This window comes from Heterocephalus glaber, unplaced genomic scaffold (genome assembly GCF_053883595.1).
Source record: "Heterocephalus glaber isolate CG9 unplaced genomic scaffold, H.glaber_assembly_v1.0 deba00001606, whole genome shotgun sequence".
NCBI classification, from domain to species: domain Eukaryota; kingdom Metazoa; phylum Chordata; class Mammalia; order Rodentia; family Bathyergidae; genus Heterocephalus; species Heterocephalus glaber.
Window position 1 is genome coordinate 26,311,869 of NW_028258377.1, and position 14,396 is coordinate 26,326,264.

Below are 14,396 nucleotides of genomic sequence, written 5' to 3' on the forward strand. Positions count from 1 at the left end.
CATATATATTATTATCTTTACTGCCTCTCTATCAAAAGATAGATTACAAAAATGTAGAGCCAGATGTGATTTTCTTTTCCAACTGGACTTTGCTCTTTGACTTAACTGTGTGAATTCTGTAAACATTTCAACAGCTGTTGGCAAGAGTGTACTATATCCACATGCTAGTAGCATTTATTGGAAACTATATTTAAAAGCAAAGGAACATGTAACCTGTCTTAAATTATCATTGAAGAAAAAAGGAAATAAGAGAATTGGTTAGCCATTTCCTTTACTTTTTATTGCTTTCAGGTACATAATAATTTTCTGTACAAATTTTCCCCTATGAAATGTCTAAAAATAGGTTTCCTTTGAAGCTCAATATTTATAATAAATCTGGAAGTCTTCATAAAATCTCCAGATGTCAGATTTAGCAACAAATGGCAAAGTAGTCTCTCAGTGGCAGAGGAGTTCTTCAGCACAAAAACAAAAACTGTGCTTAAGGCTGTGAGTATTAGTGATGCAGGCTTTTCAGTAGTAGAGGAGACCCAGGGCTGAATAAGTTTGCCCTTTGCCAGAGTGACCTGGCAAGCTGTTCTCTGAACATCAGACGTTTCCTCTTTCTTCAGGTGGTTACCTTCCCTATGAATATTTTCATGTGGATTCTAGACAACCTTGGAAACCAAAGATTGAAATATCAGCTCTCATTTAATGGAATCATAAAAAATATTCTGTATTCCCTTACATAAAACTTTGGCATTGAGTTAAACAACATTTATTTCTTATGAAGTAATGCTGTTAACCAATCTTTTAGTACTTTACAACTCATAGTTTATACATTTACTTCTGAATATGAGGAAAACCACTTCTGACTCCTTTATAATAAATGATAGTGTAGCTTCTCTGCCTAATCATCCAGCTTCACTGTGGCACACTTGACCTTTAGTGTAAATGTTTCTCTGTTTAAAAATTCTGATTTAGATCTCTTTGAAAGCATAGTACTCAGCAATATAATTTTATGATGTAAGAGACTGTCAGAAGAAATATTTTTAAAGTTAGGCAGTGAAATATGATTGTATCCCTCCAAACCCCTGATTTTGGAGTAAAGACCAAAAGATGGTGTACGTATTTGCTGCTCTCAAAGTGCAGAAAAATAGCCACAGTCAGATGTTTTCCAGTATTTGTCTGGATTCTGTTGTCAGCTGCCCTTGGGAAGTTAACAGTCTATTCTTAGGAGGCAGGGTCCTGTTTTCCTGTGCAGGATTCTACACAAGTCTATGGGATTCTATAAAGGCAGGCGTCTTTGGATACGGGCTTCTGTGTCTGTTACTGTTGTTGCAACAGTTTCTATTGCTCTTTCTCCTCTTTTCTTTTTGTGTCTTTCTCCTCAGACTTTTACTGTTTACAGCTCAGTATCTTGCTGACCCTTCTATAATTATCACATCATCATGAATTTATGTCTTAGCTCATTCAGGATATGTGACTTATTAACTTGTTTATTTTCTGTGAGTTCCTGATTCCTCATTTGAAAATGGAAATAATTTGTTCTTTACTCATGATATTGTTGGAAAATAATTGATACAATATACTTAGCATAATGCCTAGAATATAATATTTCTGAATTCTATATTAGATAATTATAATGATATTAGCATTTTATAGATTTTCTGTAATTAAGAGATTGAAGGATTTCTAAGAGCTAAGGAAATTCTCTTACTCTTGTGAGAGAAGGAAATTGTGCTTAAAAGGAAAATATTTTCTTCAATTTTATTTGTGAAAAGTATTTTGGTCAGTTGATGGATAGTTATATAATTTTTTGTTCACTCACATCCACCTTCAATCAGAAATCTGGACAGCATGGTATTTTCAAAACTAGAAAAAATAAAAGAGGAGTTGGGGATTTAGCTCAGTAGGTCTGTCGCCTGCGTCGCAAGAGCAAGGTCCCGAGTTTGATCCCCGGTACCAAAAATAAAAAATAAAAAGAGATAGCATAGCACATAAAATAAATGTATGCACTTGTATGCAAATGCTTTTCTTGACTTCCTTTATTTCTTAATCACTTGTGTTTTCGGAATTGTTTCCGTTTTTCAAAAAAGACATGAGTTTTATAGGAAGCATTGAGAGATAAAGTAGATATATAAAGAACTAAATTGCTACGTTTGTAATCAACTATGTGTTCTACTAAACCTTGAATTCATTTTATTTATATGCTCTTTATGATTTTTTAAAATTAGTATCTTTTAAGTAAATGTTTAGATTTTAAAAAATTATTTTATTACTATTTGTTTGCAGTACATACTGATTACATTCATCATGGGGAGTTTGTACAAGTACATATCACATCTTATTTCTTTTTTGTTTTACTCTATAATTTAGATTTTAGGTTTCTCAAATAAGAGAAATCATGATCTTTGTCTATTATTAAAAATCAGATAGTATTTACCTCCTGATATTGATAGAAGTTGCAGACTGTAGGTTAGAGCCAGAAAGGAAGGGGCTAGGAACCAGACATAATCCCCAAGAGTCTGAAATTGTGATACTGCCTTTTCTCTTTGCACAGAACTGCTTTTGGATTCCAGGTCTCTTCTGGTTCTATGTAAATTTTAAGATTGTTTTTCTATGAAAAATGCAATTTTGATAGAGATGGCATTAAATCTATATATTGTTTTTGGTAATATAGCTGTTTTATCACTATTAATTCTACCTATGTAGGAACACATTAACATCTCTTTAATTTCTTTGTTCAGAGTACAAAAGTTTTTGTAATAGAGGTCTTTCAACTCCTTGGTTAGGCTGATTTTTAGGTATTTACTTTTTTTGGAACTATTGTGAATGTAATTGTTTACCTGATTTCTTTCTCAGTGGATTCATTATTCCTGCACCAGGATGGTATTGATTTTTTGGTGTTGCTTTTGTATCCTGCCACTTTGCTGAATTTACCAGCTCTAGGAGACTTCGGGTTGAGATTTTTTTGGTTGTCTATGTAAAGGATCATATCATCTGCAAATAGAGATAATTTAACTCTTTCCTTTCCAACTTGTATCCCTTTGTTTCTTTCTCTTGCCTGAAAGCGCTGGCTAAAATTGCAGATGCTGTATTGAATAGAAATAGTGAGAGTAAGACACTTGTCTTGTTCCTGATTTTAGAGGGAATGCTGTCAGTTCTTCTCCACTTAGTATAATGTTGGTGGTGAGTTTGTCATATATGCTTTTTATCACTTTGAAGTGAAGTCCTTTTTAATCAATTTTCATCAAGTTTTTTTTTTTTATGAAGGAGTATTGGATTGTGTTAAAGGCTTTTTCTGCTTATTTACTCTTTGTAATATCCTCATGAAATACTTCCCATACTATTTGAAAGCTGTGAAAATTTGCCCATTTTCCTTCAGCTAGTCCATAGGAGAAAGAAAATATGTTCTAGGTACTGAATCCAGAAAACTATGTTCTTATTACTGGGGCCACGAGAAATACAATGTGTACTTTCATCAGCTTAGTTGACATTTTAGGCTTCCAGCAACCTACTCCTTCCTTAAAAACAGATAGTGGTTGTTCTCATTCCATTTACCCCTTCAGAATGAGTATTCTATTAGTATTCTTTGATCTCATCCCATGGATTTTAAGGTTAGCTATATTTTTATGAGTTTCCCCCTGTAATTAAAGTTTTTGTTTACCTGTTGCCTCAAAGAAGTTAAGAGAATGTTTTTAAGTATCTAAGGGGCTGGATTTAATTTTTCTTTTAATTTCTATTACTTTAAAATTAGATTGTATCAATTGAATGTGATTTATTCTTCTCAATTTTAATTATGTGTTGCATTTATTGTTGCAGAAAAATGTATAATCAGAAATTTATTAATATTTCAAGAACACTTGAAGAGAAAGTCACTCTCCTCTTCAGGGCACTCTGTTTAGCACCGATTCTTCTTTTTCTTTTATTCAGCAACTAACCTATGGCTTTTCAGTTGAAGATTGTCTAAGCTTTTGAAAAATTAGTATTTTGAGTCTATAGTCTGTGTCCAAGATTAATTTGTTAAAATATTATTTCTTGTATTGCTTTCAATTTGTCTAGCTTGATGTATTAAAACATTCATAGTCTTGGTTCATTTTCTATGTTCAAAATGTACAGTATGAATATTATTGTCTCAAGTTGGATACAAGGTCAATATTGTCAATATTCGTATGGGATTTACTCTTTTATACTCATAATATGATTTACTATTATTTTTGCATTTCTTCAGTCATTTTTCCTCAGTATACATTTATAATGATATTCATTTAAGAAGTTATTTAGTACGGTGTGACCTACCAAATAGGCCTCATTCCATTCACTTTGCAAGATTCCTACTTGCTGAGCTTGATCATGGTACAATTGATTTTCTTGCATATTAATGTCAACTGGGTGATACATTTGAGTAATCTTTCCATATCACTTTCAAAAAAAAAGTGAAAAGTAGTTTTTGTATATTATCTGTTTCAATTTTTTGATAATATATGTCTTTTGTGTTTTATGTGAAATCAAATTTTGAGACTATTGTATATCAGTAGTTTTAAAGTATAATTATGAATATTATTATAATTTTAGGAATAACTTGAAATTATTACAAAGTCTCCCACAGTCATTTGCAAAAGAACAGTGGACCTGTAATTATTTTGACATCTATACTTATTTTTAGTCTAAAATTATTTACACTTTAAGTTAATCCAATTTAATCTGGAGATTGACATATCTACTTTACTGATATTGACATATCTACTCTACCGACAGTGGATATCATAATCAGTATTATCAAACTTATTGAGATTATGGAGAAAAATTATTAGTAAGAGATTTAGTGGAACTGAGAATTGATTAGTTTTCAGTGTCCTCCCATCTTAGTTCAAACACTTGCCTTAATAGGCTTTACATGCTGTTTCAGGGACTCTCTTACAGTGCAAGGCTCAAGCAAGTGGATGTCTTCAGATTTTTTTCACTCATTATTCCTAAAGTTCATTTCTCTTCAAGTTATTTTTAAGAGTCATAGCACTGCCTTACTTTCATAATGTAACTTAGCTCTGGTTTAGTTTCCTTCAGCAGAAAGCAGTGGGTCAGTCTGGTTACCTCTCCGTATATTTTTGTGTTTTTTAGGACATATTAATCACTAAGAACCATAATGTTTAGTGTTACAGAGACACATCCATACTCTTTTTCCCACTGTCTTTTTCCTGGCAAAAATCTTTTAGTCTTACATTTATGGAAACATCTTTAAAATTCCTTCAGGCATTTGTTCACACTTTTCTTTGGTAAAGAATATTCAGACTATGTTTGATACTGTTACCTGGTGCTGGGAATCTAGATCTTTTTTAAAGCATGAAATTCATACAAGAAAAAGCCCAACCATATTTAGGCCAAATTTAATAGTTCAAGTGAAATTTTAATAAAAAGGAGTTGTGGCCCAATTTCTTGTCCTCTGACTTAGAACTGAACTACTGGAGCTAATGTGAAGATTTGTAGGATCTTTTGTGTGTATGCTTCTGTGTGTATGGTTTTCTCTTTCTATATATGCATATTATGTATATACACACATTTATTGAATATCTGCACATCTATATATTTTCACATAAATATATATGGACAAATATGTATAGAAACATAATGAGAGGTATAGAAGTATTTAAAATTAAACATAGATAAGTGAAAATTTTGATGATAATCTGAAAAATGAGAGTTTATATTAGTAGATTCTGAGTATGAAATCTTATAAAGCTGAAAAGAACATTTTGCCAGGGGCAACTTTTAGTAGTGGATTGTCTGTCTTGTATTTACTCTTCATTACCTCTGTACATACAACACTTTGAAACTTGTCTTGCCTTAGTCCATTAGGCACCTGAAGAACAAATCATGCTTATAGAAAATGCTTAATAAATGGGACTGCTATTATTAGTCTCAATATTCTGGAATGTACATAGAACATACACCAAAAATATGTAATCTTCTTCTCAGATTTCTACTTCTTTAAACTAGTTTTATTTCCAAATACTTCTATCTTAATAACTGATTGTTTAACCAAAAATTTGCTGTCTGCAAAATAGAGGTAAACTGTTTATCCCTCTTTATATTTTCCACTTCTAATTTTACCCCTCATCTATAGCTGACAATGGAGTAAGTTTTCCAAGGTGATAGTCTCATTTTGTATTCAGTGAAGTCGAATATTAAAACATTCCTGCTTGTTCCAGTCAGTTCTTCTGTTTGGAACTTGAAGTGTTCATTTTTGCCTTCAGAGTCATTGCACTTGACATTGGTTGATTGTTGTAACATGGCTCATTGGAAATTACCCCTTAGTGATCTGTTCCTCCATAGTCAACAAAAGAATGAAATAAAGTTGGCCTGGAAGAATTGATGATCAAAATCACTTTTATTCGTATCATTTATCCAAGTGCTTCTAAGCCCATACTTGTAGTGGGAAAGAATTTCTCATCTGTCTTTCATGCTTGAAAGTGACACTTCCTATCTCAGTTTACCCTTTAGGTGGTAGAATGTTGGGTTTAGATATAAAATTGTTGAGTCATAGAAAGATGATAAAAAAGAAAGATCAAAAGGATTTGACTCAGTGTTTCAGGGAGAGGCTGGAATTTGGAATGATCCCTTATAATTTATAATATAAAAATGTGTTCCAATTTTTGATAATTTTGATGTGGCTGCAGTCTCAGTGCTGTAGGGTATATTGAACCTACAGCCATAGGCACCTTGCTAATGTGCCTTTGTAACAAAGCAAACAGATATTTACTCTGTAGTTCTAAATTTGACCCATTAAAGATTATGAAGAATTGACAGAAAATGTATAATTCTCTCTGTTGAAATATAAATCAGAACTATATACTCGTGATACACACTAATGGTACAAGCAAAAACCCATTTTTATATTTGTATTACACAAGAACTAGAAAAAGTTAAGACATAATTCTTAAGCGTAAGTATAAAAATTGTCTTTTTAACTCCATTTGGAAATTTAATTTCACAAGATCTGTTTCTATTAGGTTATTTGGTACTGAACTCCTAGAAGCTACATGACAACTCCCTTTCTAGATGTTTCTATTTTAAATAAATTGTAAGCCAGTCTCAAGCCCTGGACATAGAAAGGTTCTTTAAGAAATTTATATTGGGAAAGAAACCCTGTCTGTCCTTTTTTCTTTATAATAAAAAGATCTGTTCAATTCAGTTAGCAAGATCTAAATAGCAGTTAAATGACTGACAAGGGGAATATTAACCACATTTTAATAGCTAAAGACAGCATATATTTCAGGAGGGAACCATTTGAAAGCTGTTATCCAATGTTTGATGGTCACTTCATCTCATATCATCCTTTCTTTGTGCAGGAGGGTTAAGGTAATAATTTCATCCTGTGTAGGAGGAAATTTGCTGTGGTTCACTTATAATGGACCAAGCAGCATCTGCAGTATGGTACAGCTGGATTAGTAAACCTGTAATTTAGGACTGAAAATATCAATTGCATTTTTCTTCTCTTGTACTTTCTGCTGTACTTTCTGCATAGATTCTTGTTCATTATATTTAATTTGGGAAGGTTACAGCCTCTGAAGAGTGGAGTACATGCTGTCCTCAGAGACAGCATTTCAGGATGAACACAGTTCCTCTGCACTGCAATTATTCACGTTTAAACAAAATTTTGTCCTCCAGAAAGATTTCAAATTCATGGAAAGATAATTAGGAGTTATATGCATTTTGTTTTTTCCTTAAACTTCAGTATTCAGAGATTTATATTACACCCTTTTTAATTGCTTTGGGCTAGAACACAGCTTTTAAATGTAGTCAGACCACCCAGAGGCAATATTTTAAAGATGATTTAGTTTGAACTGGCAACATATAAGCAAGAGGCATTGCTATCTATGATTAAGAAAAGGATTACATAGAGGGAGCGAGAAATGAATGTGCTTAATAAAAAGGAATCACACAGTTGGAAAGACACATACATACAAATATAAAACATGATTTGGCTGGGAACCAGGCGTCTAAAAGTTATAGCCTCATTCTAGTCAATTTTCCCCCTTTGATCTCAATTTCCTCATGTGTAAAAAGCCTAGATTAAGTAGTTCTATTGGTTATTTCCATGACAGCATATAGTAGCCAGTAGGAGAAGAGGTAGGAGCTCTGAAAGTGGGTTTTGTTTCTGAGAAAAACATTGAGCAAAAAAAAATTCTTTTTAGATAAAAGCATAGAACATTAAACATTTTATCTTTATATGTAATCTTAAAGCAACACACAGGGTACAGAATTTTATGTGTGCTAAATTCTAAGACAGTAGGTCTCAGGGTGAAACCCAGGAACATCTAGGGAGGTCCTTTCAGGGTACACAGGTCAGAAATATTTTCATAACAGAAAGGCATTGATTGTACTAGCAGTCGTTATATTCTTCACCACACACTCATAGTTAAATTGCATCTTAGTTAAAGATGTACAGTTAAACAGCATCTTTAATGCATAGTGAAATTAATTTAATGAGTTTCAATGCTTAGTACACATCTTTTTAATGCTCTTACACAGTAGGAACTCTACATAAAGCACTTCTGCTGTGGAGTGAAGGATATTAGTTGATCCAGTTGCAAGTTGAAGTAGCTGCTTCTTTTAAACTTAGTGACCTTTTTGTCGGCTCTCATGTATGTGAGGTTGAATTTTCTTCATATGCCATAGACAAGATAACAAATCACAACAGATATAATTCCCAAAAATATGAGAATTCTAATGTCAGATGTTAGAGGTTTGCAAAAAATGATCAACTTCGATGCAATTCTCTCTAAATTCTTATGTTTTGTCACCAATCTTGGAACTGATTCTTCAGGCACCTAGAATCTCTCATTCTTCTTTTGTTATTTCTTAGTCTTCTTTCAAAATTATGAAAACACTAGATTTTAAAATTGGGTTATTTATAAAGAGAAATTGTTACTGTATGGTGGTATATTGGGAGGTAGGGATTATTTCTTTTGGTCCTTTATAATGACTCGATGAAAGTTCAAGGAAGCCTACATAGAAAGGATACAAACTATTGGATGCATTTTCAAAGTTATCAATTTATCTTAGCTCCCAAAATGATACTGAATCAATAAGAAAAGGTAAAATCAACCACTGAAAATAGGTATATTGAGTTGTGTAAATGAACCACAGCATATGCATTATTATAGTTAACTGTGTATGAAATGCACTGTAGGTCAGATTTTCTTGCTAATTTACCCAATTACACTGCAGAGTGGAGTGAAAGGCAGTAGATTAGCTTTGTCTGCTTTGAGCTGGGCAGAACCTAGCGCATGAGGGATGATTTGTTGGTGTGCATGCCATTTGTTAACTCTTGGGAGTAAATTTTGGTTGGGAGCACATCATAAATTACAAACCTGTCCCGCCTGCTGTCAAAGCCTCATTTCTGGGTTGGTTTTGCAGAGTACTTTATGATCTGCTAAATTAAACTGTACTGTCTGTTCCGTTGATGGAGCCAAAGCCATCCTTCACAAACAATCTCACTGTGGAAATAGATAAAATGCCAATAGACTACATGCGTGGAGCGCTTCTGTGTGGCAAGCTCTGAACTAGACTCTGGGGGGCGGGGGGGAGACTGTAAGAAGCCAGCAAAAAGAGGCTCCTTCCCTGGAGGTCTTTCAGGGAATTAGGATGTCAGTGATATAGGAAAACATTATAAAGCATTAATGAATTCTTTTAGCGTACAATATCAGAGGGAGTAGTAGTTGGTATTCTAATTAGAATTCAAAATTCTTTTTAAACAATTATAAACTATTTTAAGTATATCAGAAAGCTCAGACAAAAAATAAATGGTCCCTGTAATCACCATACATATGTAACAAATTTTAGCAATTTGTCTTATTTTCTTCAAACTCTCCTCTTTATGAACATGCCTATCCACTGTGGTTTTTAGTAATTTATTCTGCGATAATTTCCATTACCACATTTTAAATACATATACCCTCAGAAAACTTTTAAGGAAGTGCCATTATCTAAGGGTCACTTCACACAGAGTCCTCTTTCTGGTATTGCCCTTAGGGTCAGGATAGGGGATTTATTGGGTACAAAGTGGGTTATTTTGTAGCCAAATGGTATGATTACTTCAGGGAGTAGTTCATGTAGTGATGTTTTTGGTTAAAGTCCTAATTAGCCTTCTGCAGCTGATGGGCTTACGGGTTATAAATCTAGTCATTATTATGAATGATAGAGCCAGTGGTTGAAATTTGCTGGTTTTGAACTAAGACGTAATTATTTATGAAAAGGACTTGCCCCAGAAATAGAAATCATAATAATTAGATTTAATCTTTCTATGGCTTATATATTTTTTCTGGAAAACAGATGTCCAGAGGGCGCTAATTATGAGTAGTGGAAAGTTTCCTACGCAGACAAATCAGAAAGTCAGGAAGCTAAGCCCTGGAACTTCTAGCCACCACTTAGCCATGTGTCTTTAGAAAAGAAGCAATCCCCAGAGGCTTCCTGCTGTCAGTGGTAGATTTGCCCTACATAATGTCACCAGCTGCTTATCTTTCAAGTATTTCTCCTGAAAGCAATGGATTTAAGGCATGTTGCCTAAATGGTTAAAGAGATGGCATTAACTTGTTTGCAAAAGTTTATTATCTTAGCTAAATGTTATACCAGGAAAATGTTAAAGGTTATACCAGGAAAATAATTTAAAATTGTCTCTTTGATTCAGGACTTTCAGCTTTACAGTGAAGAACTGGTTAGTTGCAGATACCCAGGTACTAAACTCCCCTGTCCATATTAAAATAACTCTGTTCAATTTTTTAAAATTATGTAAGATATTGTCCAATCATAATACTTAATGAAAAATTTAATTTAAAACAATCTCATTATGTCTTCAATAGTTTTACCTTTTCTCTCTTCCAGCAGATTTATTGTTTCTGGTTTAATATTTATATCCTTGATCTATTTTGATTTTAGTTTAATGCATGGTGAGAGACTTCAGGATGGGGAAAGCCAGTTTTTCCAGCACACCTATTACAGGGACTACATTTCTTCCAATGAAGGTGTTTGTCTCTTTTGTTGAAGAAAAGATGGCTGAGTGTGTTTGGAGTTGTTTCTGCATCTTCTAATCTGTTCCGTTGATCCTCAGGTCTGTCCCCCCACCCCCACCCGGACCCATGCTGTTTTTATCACATTAGCTTTTGGAACAAAACCTTGATCTCCCAGGAAATATAACAAAGAATCAATAACTTGGATCTTATCTTATTAAAAAGCCTTTCCACAGCAAAAGAAATCAGCAACAGAGCTAAGAGAGTAGGAAAAAATTTTTGACTGCTGTTCCTCAAAGACTAGAATCTATTAAAGAATTTAAAGAAAACCAGACCTCCCAATTTAAAGACCCAATCCAAAAATGGGCATCAGAAATGAATAGACACTTCTCAGATGAAAAAGTACATATGGCAAATAAATATATGAAAAAATGTTCAACATCACTGGTTATTGGAGAGATGCAAATTAAAACAATGATGAGATTCCATCTCACTCCAGAAAGAATGGCTTCTATCAAGAAATCATTATATTCTGGCAGGGCTTCGAGGAAAAAGGAACCCTTCTCCACTGTTGGTGGGAGTGTAGACTGGTGCGACTACTTTGGAAATCTGAAGATTCCTAAAAAAGCTAAGATTAGAGGTCCCAATTGACCCAGCTATTCCCCTGCTGGGTATCTTCCTAAATAATTAACATACTACCGTGATATATGCACACCTATGTTTATAGCAGCAGAGCTTGTAATAGCTAATTCTTGGAAATGGCCCAAATACTGATCAACTGATGAATAAAGAAGATGTGATTTTTTTAATACAATGGAGTATTACTCTGTTATAAAGAGGGATAAACTTGAGACATTTGTAGGTGAATGAATGTACCTTGAGATCATACTCAAGTGAAACAAGTGAAATAAATCGGGCACACGTGTAAATATTGCATTGATTCTCTGATGTGAGAAACTGAAAGTGTAAATAACGATCAAAATGTATAATAGATATTGTGAAATAAGAAAATGTTCAAATGGGAAGGGGAACTAGGGAAGGGGGAGGGGAAAGGAAGGAAGGAAAAACAAAGAAAAGAAAAAATGGAAACAAAAACCTTTGATATATAAGAAAGGGCAGAGGGGTTGAAGGGAGGGGACAGGAATGGGAAAAAAAGAACCAAGATATGTCATGTATAGATACAAATTCCCTATGATGAACATGATCATTATATATTTCTAAAATGTGCCAATAAACTTAATTAAAAAATAAAATGAAATGATATTGCCTTTGTGGCTAAAGATTTTGCTTCTGTATTTTAATAAAATAATACAGTTACACTGGACAGTCTTTGCAGACTACCATAATGTAATTTAGTCTGGACTGTAGAGCCAACTTCTCATTTTATATACTATTTGATGGGCAATGATGTATAGCATGGTAGAAGCAGAGCTGGAACTCCTGGCTTCTAGTTCACTGTGCTTTCAGTGTTACATTCGAGCCTTTAGCTTGTCCCTAACTCATCAACATATTCATCCTTCTTGCTAATCTGGACACTTGTGCCCTTGCTCTTCCATTTTTCCCTACAACATGGATTCCTATAAATCCAGCTCAACTGAAGAAGGATGTTCTTATCATTGTATGGAAACATTTCCAAGCATTAACACTGACCCTAAGAAAAGAGGTGTGCAGTAGTAGCATCCTTAACTGTTAATTACGTTATACTCTTACAGCCTTGGCATTGTATCCTAATGGATACGATTATGGATTTTGAACACTGTTGCTGAGTTTCAAAACTTGCTCTCTTATTTGTAACCTAGATGACCTTGAGCAGACAACTCCTTGGTTCAGTGTTCTCTTCTAAAAAAACATTTTTTTAATGTAAATATCTCATAGAGTTTTGTGAACATTAGATTAACTTATAGTCATAAAGTACTTAGGAAAATGTTTGGTGTACAGTTTGCACTTAGTAAATAGTAGCTTTTATGTTGTACATTATTAAGCAGAAACAAATTAGTCTATAAAATATGGATTATAAATGTATTAAGTTTCTAAATACCATACATAAATAAACTCTTAATTAAAGTTATGGTTGCAAGATGGTTCTCTGGGTGGTCTTGGACTCATTCACTGATCCTCCTTTCCCACTTGTAATTCTCCAGAATAAGTATATGGTGTGCTGCAAATGCAACATGACTATAAAGGACTGGGCTCTCTCCTAGTCTCCACCTAGAAACAAGATGCCCTTCAATTCTTTAGCCCATGTGTCATGTTTCTGCAGGGGGAATACACAGAGAGGGCTTTCTAGGGTTCCTTGGCACAGCATGTACTGTGAAGACTCCATTTGCTTTTGGCAGCTTTCTTGGGTACCAGCTTTTATTGTCTGTATATAATAAACTGCTTCATGTAACTTATGAGTGTATTCTGTCTAACTGGACTCAGAGAAGTTGATAACCATTTCACAGTGAGCCTGCTCATAATTGCAAAATCTCAAACTTGAGTATTAGCCTAATTATGTACATAATTATACTGAGACCGATTCATAATTGCAAAATCTCAAACTTAAGTATTAGCCTAATTATGTACATAATTATACTGAGTCCGAGAATGATTGTCACTTGATTGAGGCCATGTAGCTAGTTGATGACAACTGGTTTCCTAATATTAGATTACTGGTACATTTACATCCCATATTTAAAAAAAATTAATTTTATTGGTATATTTTGGGTATACAATATGATGACATTTATTATTGGGATCTTGTACCTTTACATGATGTATCTTGGTTCTTATTTTTTCCCTATTCCCTGCCCTCCTTTCACCCCCTCCACCCCTCTCCATTTACAAAGACTTTGTTTCCACTTTTTCCTTTTCTTATATTAATCCCATTCCCTTTTTTCCCTTCCCCAACCCCTCCCACTTCCCCTCCCCTTTGGACCTTTTCTTTCAATTTCACATTCTTGATTATACCTTTTGACCCTTATTTACACTTTCACTTTCTCAGACCAGAAAACCTATTTGGTATTTACATGTGTGTCCTATTCTTTTCACTTAAGAGTATTGCTTCAATGTGCCTCCATTTAGCTATAAACATTTTTGCTGTTGTAGTGATCTAGTGATTGTCGTCTAAACTTTATACTTACAAATATTTTAAAGACTTTCTTTGAAAATAAAGAAAAGAAAATAGTGCTACTGAATAATCTTTCTAAGAGTCTTCAAAAAGACTCAGGCTGTCCTGCCACAAGATATAGCACATTGAGAAAGAGGGGAGGGAAAACGATACAGCATGTGATTATAATTTTTTGGATAGATCCTAAAATCCCGAAGAAAACCTTTGATTAGTACTGGAGCACATCTGGCTTGAAGAATGGTGGAAGAAGAGTATGAATTAAAAGGCCAGCCACTTCTGTCACTTGTCTCAAGCAGCAGCTT

The 14,396-nt window shown here is 33.8% G+C and overlaps 1 long non-coding RNA gene across 4 annotated transcripts in view; it reads left to right on the forward strand.

The window, feature by feature from the left end:
* Positions 1 to 14,396, forward strand: part of LOC147822971 (uncharacterized) — a 272,936-nt gene that overhangs the window by 130,240 nt on the left and 128,300 nt on the right. The window contains exons 4-5 of one of the 4 annotated variants that reach the window (XR_015444800.1): positions 10,667 to 10,712; positions 10,915 to 12,835. The exons of the other annotated variants lie outside the window; for them this stretch is intronic. This is a non-coding gene — a long non-coding RNA (uncharacterized LOC147822971). Of the gene's footprint in view, positions 1 to 10,666; positions 10,713 to 10,914; positions 12,836 to 14,396 lie in introns of those variants that run through there. 4 annotated transcript variants of the gene reach the window in all.